This window comes from Phodopus roborovskii, unplaced genomic scaffold (genome assembly GCF_943737965.1).
Source record: "Phodopus roborovskii unplaced genomic scaffold, PHOROB, whole genome shotgun sequence".
NCBI lineage: Eukaryota > Metazoa > Chordata > Mammalia > Rodentia > Cricetidae > Phodopus > Phodopus roborovskii.
The window spans coordinates 3475515-3487691 of NW_026126566.1; the positions used below are offsets into that span (position 1 = coordinate 3475515).

General features: G+C 39.2%; 1 protein-coding gene across 2 annotated transcripts in view; it reads left to right on the plus strand.

Annotated features, from left to right (window-relative positions):
- Nucleotides 1–12177, plus strand: part of Camk4 (calcium/calmodulin dependent protein kinase IV) — a 203472-nt gene that overhangs the window by 1102 nt on the left and 190193 nt on the right. The gene's annotated exons all lie outside the window — the stretch shown is intronic.

Genomic DNA, 12177 nt, shown 5'->3' on the forward strand with positions numbered 1-12177 from the left:
CCAGCAGCGTGTGCACGCTAGTTGTCCCTCTCGCTGCGACAACTCCCGAGGGTGAAGGTGTGGGACTAGCCTGTCTGCCTTTGATTTCTCCCTTACCTAGACGTGTCTGGGCAAGAGCTAAGCTCTAGTCCGAGCAACCAGGCTCTCCCCGGAGCGCCTAGGCCGGTGCAGCTCGAGCATCCGCCAGACTCTCCCGCCCTCCCAGTGTGGAACTGGCTGCCACTTGGGTGATCTCTCTTATCGCACGTGGATTTGGCTTTCCTAATCAGTATTTCTGCTCAGATTATAGTTTGTCAGAGGGACTTGTGTCTAGTTAAGTTTTGGGTTGGGGACTGCAGTGTGCCCCTCTACACCGTGATGGAATTATTAATTTTCATTCTTCCTGCTTCCCCTTATCAAGCTCTTCAAAGCAAGTGGCACTAGAAATTTAACCTAAATACTAGCTTCCCCGCAGCGTGTGCTCAGGAGAAGACTAGAATGAATCATTTAGGAGAGTTAAAGGCAGAGTAATGAAGTAGTGAGTCTTTAAAGAGAAAGCAGCTCAGGGGGGCCAGGCAGGGGTAATTAGTGAGAAGAGGTCTGAGGCTCTTCTTTCTTGTGTTCAAGTGGTTTATTTAAATCTTGTGTGCAAAAGAGCCATCCCGTTGGGAAAGCAGATGCGCCCCCTCATCCCCTCTCTGAAGATCTAATCAGGTAGTAGTTTTACCTTGAGATTGATTCCGTGTGTTCTCAGATCTTTATCCACTGATAATTATGTTTCTGTCCTCCCCTTCTGTTGTCCATATGCACATAAGGGGGGCTGGATTTCAGTACTGTTTTAATGTAAAGCTTCTACCAGAGGGAATCTGAACATGATTTCAACTGTTGGCAAGTTGTAACTTCCCTCTGCAATTTAATTTCAGCCTCTTTTTATTGGTAGTAGTTTAGCAAAATTTTCATTTTAATTTTTGGTGCTGTTAAAAAGAGGATGACACTGGATTCTGGGTATTCATACTTAGTGGAGAGGATTTACTGGCTCTGCGTTGCTTTTACTGAGTACAAGTGGTGTGTAAAAAGGTAAAACTTTTTAAAGGAATGTATTTGTTTTTCTTACTGTTTAACAATTCTCAAGCTTCTTGAGCATTGAGTAACATATATGCCCACATCCATCTTTAGTCATGTTTCTGAGTGTCCATTTGAAGGCTGGTGTAGCTGAAGTGAGACAGCAAGCAGTATTTTTGTAAGGTTCGAGAAATTATACTTGTGTGATGTGCTGCAGGTTGTGGTATACAAACTTCTGATTAAAGAGATAATCTTCTTAAAATTGGTTAGTCAGTGCTTTAGAAGTTGCCAGGTAGGGAGGAAGTGCTGGCTGCTGCTGAGGGGATGGCCCCACAGTACATCTGAGCAACACCCCAGAGGCCCCTAACAGATTCTGGCTTCCTAATTATACAAATGAGTTTTGCCATCACATCAAACACTTTGATTTGAGAAGTGGGAGGATCTACAGGGAAAAAAAGCTTCTAAGTGTACACATACATAGGATGGTGAATCTCACAAGAAAGCAGTCTTTGAAGTTTGCTGGTTTTAATTTGGCCCTACAGTTTGCATTTATTTGGGATTATACATATAAATCTACAGTAATTGCTAAGACTTGTCCTTTGGCTTTTGATTACCCTGAAATCACCAAATTGAAATACTTTAAGAAGAAAAACACAAGCCCTAAAAGTGCCACTTCTGTCCCTTCTCCAGCAGCAGTGTGTCTTGCTGGGTCCATTCTTTGTAGATATCAGTGTTGATGAGTGGGCTCTCACCATTTGGTTAAGATGGATAGATATTTTCACTTCATAATCTAAGTTATTTTTTTCCAGTGAAATAGACCTAAAGCATGAACCAACTGGTATGCCAGCTGTAATTGTTAAAAATCTGTAGAGCCAGACAGCCTCAGAACTTTTGTAGGAAACTAAAGGATTGAACCACAAACGTCTGTTTGCTTTGTGCACCAGTGATCAATTTGAGCTCACTTGAATTGGTTTCACAATTTTTCTTTCTGTTTTGGGCCAAATCTGGGGACCAATGGTGACTCTAAAGCTAAAACACTCGGTTCTTTCATGCACGGTTGTCAGTTTGATGTCCAGCTAGTGTCAGTTGGCACTGCGAGGGCACTGTGGTTAGTGCCACAGTAGGCATTCCCCTTTAGATGAATTGCAGACTTCTTGTTCCATCCCCTAAAATTATAAATAGGCGACTTCTGATTTCAAGAAAGTTAGATGCAAGGCCACATGGACAACATAACCTGAGAGTGTGTGTCTGGAAAGTCAAGTAGAGTTAATTCCTGAAGCTGTAAAAGCCTGAGGCCCCTGGGCAGTGGTTTTCAACCTTCCTAATGCTGTGACCCACTGATACAGTTCGTCATGTTGTGGTGACCCCAACCATAAGATTATTTTTGTTGCTACCTCATAATGGTAATTTTGCTATTGCTATGAATCATAATGCAAATATATGATATGTGGTCCCCCAAAGGGGTCACAATCCACAGGTTAAGAACCACTGCCCTGCATGGTGCTTATAGAAGGCAGGCATCAGCAGAATGACCCATCTGTAGCCATCCACCACAAGGCAGAGGCAACTTTCTTTTGGTGGTGCATGTAGGCCTATGAAGGAGTTATTTGAAAGTGTCAGGCAAGCCATTTTATTTTTCTAAAATTGAAATTGAAAATATTAAGTTTACAAAAGTTACAATATACCAACAAAGCTACTTAAAAATATGAGCTAGCCATTATCCTATGCAGGGATCCATACCTAGAGAGCAGCTGGTCCTCTGCCCAGTGATTTGAGAGAGCTGAATCCTGAAGGCTTTTCTGATGGAGTGGGGAGCTTACTTCTGGCTTACACCCCCTCCAGTGGTTGGGCCAGTGGGAAGGAAAGACTTGGCTCGCCCTGTTCTGTGGTGAGGGTTTGGCCTTGTGCATCCAAACCCACATCCTGGTTTCAATTGGGACATGTACCATATTGAAAGGATGCTTATAACGAAATTGGCTATGTTCCCAAACATCCAAATCCAGAAAACCAAGTGTTAGACCACTTGGCTAAAAGAAAATGTGTTCAATTATTCTGGATTTTTACTATAGTTGCTTTAGTTTGGTGACCTTTAGGACTCCACCAGACTAAATTCATTATTTACAAAAATGTGTTTATGTGACAACTCAGTTATCTGTCATCTGTCTGTCTGCCTGTCTTATCTATTGGTGTTTAGGATCCAAATTGACTTTTAAATAGTGAGATATGTGGTCATTTGTAGAGAATAGAAGCAATTTTGCCAAATAATGCTTACTCTTACTGTCAATAATATATTATAGTATTTTATGTTTTATGATGTTTCATTGCATTCTATTTCATTCAAAAGATTTGCTGAACTCATGTGATCTGACATCCCACTAACAAGTTGTGGCTCAGTTAGAAAATGTTACTTTGGGACATAAATATGAATATACCAGGTTAAACTATGAGGCAGAGTCCTTTAATTCAGTGTCTTGCAGGCCATGTGGCAACATTGCCCTGAGCAGTGTCCATTTGGCACAGCTTTGTGAAGAAAACTTCTTTTTTCTTTGCCTCCAAATACTTATTAGACTTTCCCTTCCAAATTTTTGAGAAAACAATGACATCTCCAAAGATCCACAGCACACCCAGGAATCTGGACTAGCTGAAAAAGGGGGCCTGTGCTGGGGGGGGCACTTATGTGTGGAGGGAAGAGACGTGGAGAATGAAAGAGCTGTGTTCTAACAGTGACATTACCCCTGGCCCAGCAAGTGCTTATTGTAAGGAACCACAAATGTATCTTTTCTAGAAGAGTTCTAGCCTGTGCTCTTGGCTTGTCTTAACTCTGTTTGCTACAACAACAAAATCCCTGGGTGCTTTAACCATAAACATTTGTTTTTCACAGTCTGAAGGATAGGGGTTCAAAACCAAGATGCTGGCTATTTATTGACTCCAATGAGAGCTTTCTTCCTGTCTTGAGTGGTGACCGTCTTATGCTGTATTCTCAGAAGACAGAAAGAAATAGGAATAATACATATATATTAGAACAATTACTTTAAGCTCGTTGGTGTTTCTTCTCATAAGATTATTCAACCTGTCTTGAGAGCTCCATCTTTAGGAATTGATCCTAAACATAATTCCATCCCAAAGATCATATTCCAGCTGCCACACCAGAGGATCATTTTCAACATATGAACTTCTAATTGGTACTTGGTACTGTGTTATGCAAGAATATTTTCATATATATAACATATTGGGCATGTCCCCTATATCCTTTTATCTCCTCTTTCTTAATCCATACTCCCATTAATTTTTTGTTCCCCTGGAAAATTTCATTGTTACTTTCATAATACATACATACATACATATATATGTATATATACATGGTTTTATCAGCATATGGATTTTAAGGGGACAATTCAGTCTACACTATGGTTGGTGAGGAATTAGATACTGTCTTTTTTCTTTTTTCCTTCTTCTTTCTTTCTCTTGGCCAACCATCTTCTTGGGTCTTTTGTTGGCTAATACTTCTCAAGTTCCAGACTTTTTCCTTATACCATCCTTTTGGGCTCCACAGCCTATCTGCTACATACTGCTGACAACAGATCTGTTTTATACTCTACTCTGATGGTTTAGCGTCTTTGGTGATCACATGTTCCTTTTCATTTGTGTTTTTGGTGTGATTATGACTCAGGAGCAAGGTGCGATAGAAATGGGAGAATAGAAGCTCATGCTGTATATGCTCTTTGCAAGAATACTGACTTGGCTTCCAGAAGACAGCATCTGTGGGTTTGCCCTTTGCACTATTACATAGTCATTGTCTAGCATGCTGTATAGCACTTAGCAGGTGCTTATCAAATGATTTTAAAAGAACAATTCAAGGGACTGAGGAGATACTCAGTGGGTAAAGGTCCTTGCTGTGAAACCTGTCAGTCTGAGTCCTCTGCCTGGGATGTACGTGTTGGATGTACATGTCTTCTGGCCTCCATGAGCTTGCCTTGGCCCAAATGCTTCACCTCCAGTAAATAAACAAACGTGTTTAAAGAATTTTTAAAAAGATACTGACTCAGTGTAACGAAGCAGCTCAGTCATGGGCACATCCTCTTCTTATATTTCTCTCTCTCTCTCCCTTTTTCCTTTTCAATCTTGGTTCTTCTTGGTATTTGTTTGTGAAACAAGTCAATGCTAGTGTTCAATGCAATCTCCTCCTGCCTCTTAAGAACAGGAATTACATGCCTTTTGGTTGTGCTGGGGCTTCGTCCTAGTACTTTTAGGAAAAGGAAAAATTGTAAGTTACCTTTCCCATAAAGTGTATATAATCTAGACCCCAATCCCGTCCAGCTTTGGCTTCCCTTCTCCACAGTGGACATGCTGGTGAGTGAGTGCTGCCCCTGCAGCCCACAACAATGATACATTTCTATTGCTCTGAAATGAAGAGGGTTCTGTTTCACCCTCACCATCACTCATCACAGTATGATAAGACTTGAGTTAAGTCAGAACGACTTTCAGGGCATGAGCTGCCTTCTGGACTAGTGCAGCCTCCGAAGTATGTGGAAATACGATCCTTGGACAGCGCCTTAAGTCAGTTGAAGGCTGTGATAGCATCTCTGCTTTTAACAACGCACAACACACAACGAAAACTGTTATTTTTTGAGGTTAAAAAACTGGTACAGGTGTTGTGTGCCTTTAACCCTTTCTGGAGAAGAGAGGAGGGCAACCACAGAACAACTTCAAAGAATCTTCTTGTGAACGGTTTACCCTCAGAGATACATGTTTGGTTAGTGTTTGCAGTAACACATTTGAAAACAAAGTATTGAGTGTTTGGCCAAATAAATTGTTTCAACCACTGCTTCTTAATTTTTTTGTTTATATTTTTCTTTCTCCTTGCTATTTATTCATTTTTAGTTTTACTGGCTAAGTAGTTACTGATTTAAAAAGAAACTGCTGAGAAAGATATGTATTAAAAAGAGTGTTGACTTTTGAAAATCCCAAGGTTAGATTTATTATGAAAAGTATTGTGTTTAATTGAGTCATGGAACCATATCGTCCAGGACAGAGATCAGCTTTTCATGAAATCTAAAGAGTGAAATTATTACTGTAATTTCTATCAATCTTTATCCTGTCTTTTCTTATATTACTGGAGCATCTGCAGATTGATGGCTCCAGGGGCTCAATTAGGAAGTGAAGTCAAAGTGTTAATGACATAGAATGAATGCATAAAGAACATTGACTCTTCAATATGGTCCATTGTCTTGATTCTGAGTGCAAATGGACAACCCATAGCTGCGGCTGGTGTAAAATAGAGAAAGGCTCAGATTGGGATTTCTCTTTGTCATCAGTTGCAGAAATCAAATGGGGAGAGAGAGCATAGTCTCTTGGCAATTTGTAATGACGGGTAAGGAAAATCTGTAAAGGGCCTCTCAACGTGGGCTCCATTCTAATTCTGGGCCAGATATATCATCCTTTGTTGTAAGACCATCCAGTGCATTATGAGATGTTTCACAATGTCTCCAGCCTCTACCCACTGGCAGAAACCTTCCTCCCATGACCAAAATTGTATCTTCATATTGTCAAGCATGGCCTTCTTATCACACTGACTATACTGTCTGAGAAGCTTGAAGCTAGTCCTTTGTACAACTTTTATTGAGTTTTATAGACATTTAGAAGCAATGAGGAGAATCTGTTTCAACCAACAGTTCCTGTTGCCAGTACACACTGTATCTTGCTGAATGTTTTTGTTTAAATAATCTTTTTTTGGTGGGGGGGCTTGGAAAATTTGTTTGCAAAAATACTTATTTTCACTACATTGAAATAATAGACCAAACCATATATAAGAAGCAATTATAAAAGAAAGTTGAAACAAAAGCAGAGCATTAATATTAAACTGTACTAGTAGTGTTTGTGTGCTGAAGGCCACAAGTTCAAAGATCATTTCCCTCATTAGAAAAGAGATTAGTAGCAGAGATTAGTAGGGAGTAAAACCATAGTACACATATAGAGGTTTTTCTACCCAAAGGCAATCAGGATGATTGAACAGCTGAAAGGAGACAGGTGCTCATGTATTTTGATTGATTACGCTGTAATTCCATGCCTTTATGCCTCCTAAAGTTATTTTGGTTAGAGATCTGACCTTTTGAATAATGAGGTCCTAGGTAATGTATGCTGGCTATGTGTGTTGTCATAGTGAAAAGCTTTCAAGTATATGCTTTACTGGTAATAAGACAGCAACAATAAATCTAATTCAAGACAGACATGAATTGAATAAATGAATAAATAAATAAAATTATTTTTACATAGCCTGTTATGTTTAATAAGTATACTATAATTGTGCTGGAGAGGGCTGTCAGAATTTCTAATGGATGTATTATTAATTTGGTTCTTAACATTGTATAAGCTTTAACTTTCTTTTTGCTTAGTGTGCCTAGGCTCACTAGGCTTACTACATAAGAAGGAACATGGTTTAACTAATTGTTTTTATATGTATAGGCGTATGATATCAGTATGTTGACCTTTGCTGCTCCTCTTATGTAATTTTTGGTTGCGGCCTGGCTTCTTTGCAAACAGAATGAAACAGTTCATCATTATTTTATATACTCCATTCCTAAGGTAAAACTGGCTTTTACTTTGGAAATAGTCAATGTTCAGAGTCAATGAAGTTACAACTTTGAGTTTTAGTATTTGTTTTATGAAAGTGAATCCAGTTTTGATTTCTTATTTCCTAATGTTCTTATTTAACAAATGGATAGTTAAGGAATATGCACCATAAGTAAAGGCACCTAATTAAACCTACTACAGATATACTGTTTCTCTGTATACATTTTGATGTGTTGTGACTACAGAGCTTATTAATATTTTACTTACAAATCCTTTGGTGGTACCACAATGCAGGATTCCTGCTTTTATAAGAGGATTCATAAATGTGAAACACATTTTTCCTTTTACTTTTTACTGCTCTTATTCATGATAAGAATTATGAATATGAGAATGTAGACCTTTTATGCAACCAACATTAGGAAGAAATTGAAAGAAAAAGAATAGTTCAAGAGAGCTATATAAGAACCATATGTCCTAGAACTCACTCTGCAGACCAGGTTGGCCTTGAACTCAGAGATCCACCTGCCTCTGCCTCCTGAGTTCTAGGATTAAAGGTGTGTGCCACATGCCCAGCTGCAGAACCATAGAAATCTTTTAAACACTTTCCTGTCTTACAGAGTGGCTTGGGATGTCTTCACTTGAATTTTTCTAGTAATTGAATATATATACCCTTGGCAAAGAGCACTTCAGGTGCAGAACATGCACACACTTCCTGCAAAAGGACAGAAAAATCTCAATATTTATATCCTGACCATCCCCCCCCCCCCCGCAACTTAACACATGCTAGAGTCATTTAAGAAGAAGAAAACTTATCGAGGAAATTCTTCCATAAGATAGGCCTAAAAGCAATTGATGTGGGTGGGCCCATTCCATGAAGTGATGGTGTCACCCATGAGTAAGTGGTCTTGAAAGCAGTTTGAGCAAACCATGAAGAACAAGCTAGTAAGTAGCAGCTCTCCATGACCTCTGCATCAGTTCTACTTCCAGGTTCCTGCCTTAAGTTCTTGCCCTGACTTCCCTCAGTGAGAGTTGTAAACCCTTTCTTTCCCAGCATGCTTTTGGTCATGGTGTTTTAGCACAGCAATAACTAAGGCAATGCATATTTTGTTTTCAAAATTCATAAAGCATGGACATCACAATGCCAGATAAGGCTGGGGGGAGGGAAAACTGTATTAAACCAATGGCAATTGAAAACACAAATTGTAGAGAAAAATAGAAGTGTTGGGTTTTAGCAACGTTTATGCATCTATCTCACTAAGCCACAAGGGTAAAACTCAGGAGTGTGTGAGATAGATCTCACCAAGGCAGTTTAAAATAAAAGCAAATAAGGAAAGAAAGAGACATGTTAAAACAGCCCACACATAGCCTTTGACCAAGTAAAAAGGGGTGAGTATTGGTTTGAGTTCTGTTCATTAAACCTTGGAGGGAGCCTGGAAAGGGAAACACAGTATCACAGCATCACAGCATGTGTGTTAGGTGTCAGAAGTCATTGCTGAGTGAAATGCACGCAACAGGGGCATGCATGATTCTGGTTCCAAGGAAACTTATATTGCAGGGAGTCACATGCAATGTCCACAGCACAAATTAGTCATCGTCTTCTTCTTCTCTTCCTCCTCCTTCTTCTTAAGACAGATGTCTCTGTGTAGCTATGGCTGTCCTAGGACTTGCTTTGTAGAGGCGGCTGTCCTTGAACTCACAGAGATCCTCCTGCCTCTGCCTCCCAAGTTCTGGGATAAAAGGCCTGGCCTCACAAACTAGTCTTTGTTATTAAAAACTATTTCACAGTGTAAAAGTTATGCTCTGAAATATCAATATCGTTTATAGTTTTTTGAACTGTGCTAGTCAAATTTTAGCATTTCAGTAGCTTGAGGATCTGGTACTAAAATTGTACTAATTTTTCTTCTGTTTAAGGAACCTTGTTGAATCTCTGGTTTACTTTAAAAGCACCAACACAACATTAGTTTTCAATGTGTAAGCTTACTTTTGAAGGTACACACATTCTATTTCTAGTCTGACTGATGTGGCTACAGTGATTGTTCTTACCTGTGTAGTCTACTGGCTAGTTCCATCCGTCTGTTTTTTTTTTTTTGTTTGTTTGTTTGTTTTGTTTTGTTTTGTTTTGTTTTGTCATTCCTGTTTCTTGTATTTGATGACCAAAGCTACCTCCCCTAAAGCTTCCAAGACCACAAAACTTTACTTAACATGTGTTTAACTTAAATTTTTATAGAAGAATTATTTAATACATAGCTAATAAATATTAGTAAGCAAAAATAGCCATCTGTTCATATCCAAAGACTAATAAGAGGTTTTTTGAGTCAGATGGCGGTGGCACACACCTTTATTCCCAGCACTTGGGAGGCAGAGGCAGCTGGGTCTCTTGAGTTTGATGTCAGCTTGGTCTACAGAGTGAGTTCCAGGACAGCCAGTGCTGTTACACAAAGAAACTCTGTCCTGTAAAGTAAAAAAAAAAAAAAAATCATTTTATACATGTAAGTGTTGGTCAACATATGTTTGTGTACCACCTGTGTGTCTGATGCCTGTGGAGGTCAGAAGAGAGCATCAGATGCCATGGAACTGGTGTTACAGATGAGTGTGAGCCACCACATGGGTGCTGAGAATTGAATAAAGGTCCTCTAGAAGAGCAGCCTGTGCTCTTAACTGCTGAGCCATCTCGCGACCCCCCCTCTAATGCACTTTAATTTCCCCTACTTCCTGACATATACCAACTATATATTAACTTTTTCTTCCATATACTATGTGTTTGTCTCAGGATGGTCTATTTAAGGTCCTTTACATTGAGACCCTATTCAAATAACTAATCTTTTTCTTTAAAGTATGTGTATGTGTGTGTTTGTGTGTGCGCATGTGTGAATGTTAGATGGCATCCTTTATTACTCTCCACCCTGCCTTTTAAGGGAGTCTATCATTGAACCTGGCACTCATCAATCAGGTACATTGGGTGGTCAGCAAACTCCCAGAGCCACTCTGTCTCTGCTTCTCTAGCAGTGGGGCTACAGACTTGGGTGACCACACTGGCTTTTCCATGTAGATGCTGGGGATGTATTCAAACTCAGGCTCTTATGCTTATCCGACAGATACTTGACCCACGGTGGTATCTCCACAGCTGCTATATTAGTAATCTTTTGTAAAACAGAATTACTTACTCCTTGTTTTGAATAGGCTTTGAAGTTGAGCTGAGTAAGACAGCAATAAGTAAAGCAGTGGTTACTAAGTTGGAGTATCCTTGTCCTGGGATGTGTCATAAAATAGACTATAAAATATTGGTGGATGTACCTGCTTGTTTTTCTAAGTTTTGCTTTTGTTTTTAACATTTAGATATTTTGAAAGGCAAGTTAAATTTTAGTTGCATACACACCAGTCATAGGTGGATAGTGTATGTAATTTGGGAACTGCCAGTCATAGGTGGATAGTATATGTAATTTGGGAACCTATACCCTGAAACATTTTATTGGATGATGAACAGATGAATTATGGTTGTAATTGGACACCAAATAAAGTCCTTCATTGGCATTTAAAAAATGCTCCATTTCAGGAGAACAGACTTAAAGTGCATCAACAGATCAAAATGTGTTCAAAAAAAGAAATGCTATTTTGCAAGGTGTGTTTTTGTAGAGGAAGTGGGTACCTGTGTGTGCTTGTTGTGCATTTTTACCCGATGAGGGTTTTGATAAAAATCTACTGCCATTGTAATAAAAACAAAAAGAGTGAAGGAATACAGCTTGCACATCAGCTGGAGGGTAAATTAATTCGGTAATGACACTGATGGTCGAGTTTTGATGAGGAAATAAAAGGAGAATAAAAGGCTCTTTTGTGCACTTGCAAGAACCTGGGTGTTGATTAAATGACTTGATCCAGGAAATATTTTGCTCTCACCTGGCTTAGACAGCTCAAGGGATTGGTTTGAATGTTCCCCAGAAATGTTCCTGAGCAGAGCTTAGAGAATTGCAGGCACTAGTAGCAGGGTATTAAGCTTAGCTAATAGGTACATAATCGTCACCTGAGCATTAAGTCAGTCACACTTCAAGGCTTTATAGTTGAAAAATTCAGCAGGTACGGAAGTTTTTCTCTGAAAAATAAAAGGAGAATTAGAACGGATTGACTTATGCCATGGCTGTAGACATAACTTGACTGTTAAAAACCAGAACACAGAAGACAGGAGATGGCATCTTTAAGTCCTATGTATTGTCCACTGGAGACATTTGATCAACATCTTGCAGTTCTTGGCTTGGTCTACCTTACTTGTTGCATGGTCTTAACGGGACAGTTGTTACTAAGGGAGTCTGTAAGATTTGGGACTTTAACCACTATACTGAGTCATTAGTTTATGGCATTGGCTGAAGTTAATTCTTTTTTAATGTAATATTTTTATTCTTGGACGATGATTTCATACATGCATACCATGTATTTTGATCATATTCACTCTACTCATCTCTAACTCTTCCCAGACCCATTCCTTTCTTTCCTATCTCATATTTATTCTTGATCAAGATGTAAGTATATTTCTACTTACTTATTCTAGTGATCCTTATATTCTTTCCAAAGCTA